The sequence below is a fragment of the Triticum dicoccoides genome, chromosome 4A, assembly GCF_002162155.2.
Source record: "Triticum dicoccoides isolate Atlit2015 ecotype Zavitan chromosome 4A, WEW_v2.0, whole genome shotgun sequence".
Lineage (NCBI taxonomy): Eukaryota > Viridiplantae > Streptophyta > Magnoliopsida > Poales > Poaceae > Triticum > Triticum dicoccoides.
The window spans coordinates 470,961,442-470,962,652 of NC_041386.1; positions in this window are offsets into that span (position 1 = coordinate 470,961,442).

Genomic DNA, 1,211 nt, shown 5'->3' on the forward strand with positions numbered 1-1,211 from the left:
AGGGAGGGAGTTTTTTTAGATGCATTGTCTCTTACTACCTCCATTCCTTTATATAAGACTCCCTCCATTCCTTTATATAAGGTGTATTTGTTTTTTGATAAAATTTCAAAATATAAGGTGCATTTCTTCTAAGTCTTCATAATTTCCTTGTTAGCCTTTAGAAAAAAGGAAAATATCTCTCTCCTGATTGTCCGTATCTCTCCTTGTAGCAAAAGAAGAAAAATATCTCTCTGTCGATTGCATGTATCTCATACTTTCCTCGACTAACTAATTTACTTGCCAAGGGTAATTTTGTCTTAACATGTCTATAATTCTGGCCTTGGTCATCGTGTTAAAAATAATACACCTTACACAAACGAATGGATGGAGTATTTATTAAGAGAGAATTCCTTATTTGGTCCTTTCTTAAATTTGCTTCCCTATTTGACCCGAAAAATATTATTCTTCCCTTTACGACACTACATCTTCATTTGTTCCTTATTTGACATCCTTTGTTTTGCCCACAAACATCATCAAGTGAGACATGAAAAGACGTTTTTGCCCCTCATGAAGATAGTTGATGTATACGTGCAGTTTTCTGATGTATTTATAATATTTAGTTAAGCTGATGTATGATGGTTTAGTAAAGGTGGTTAGCACTAATAAAGAATGTGGAGTCTTGAGTCAAAGTCTATGAGTCAGCACCGAGTGCTTAAACAGACAAGTGTGTTAGTTTTATTTTCTCAAGGATGATCTTAACAAATTAGTTTAGGGTTGGCCTCACTGATCATGGATTGTTTAGCCTCTAAGTGGGAGAATACATTAAACTTGCACCAAGATGATAATCGTTAAGAAACCTCCATGCCATATCTTGCATTACCAAACCCATGAATCTCCCTTCATGGTCGCAACAAATAGTTGCCGGTGCTTCCTTTGCATCGCACAGATGAACTGTTGCATCTACATGGAGCTTGCGATAGCCCAATGTAGGTGGTGTCCACGTTCTCTTCCCCCTGTTCGTCACTGTAGGTCCCACTTTTGCCTTCTTCGAAATCAGGGACAGGTGATTAAAAAAATTCTGAACAGAAGTTATAGTGGCCATCGGGGACTAAAAGATATGTTCGTGAATAGCCTTCCTTCGTACCCACCACACTGAGCAGAGCATAACCAGTAGAGTAATGAACTCAATTTCCTTCATTGAATCTTTCATTTGCAAGAGCCAGATCCTAGCA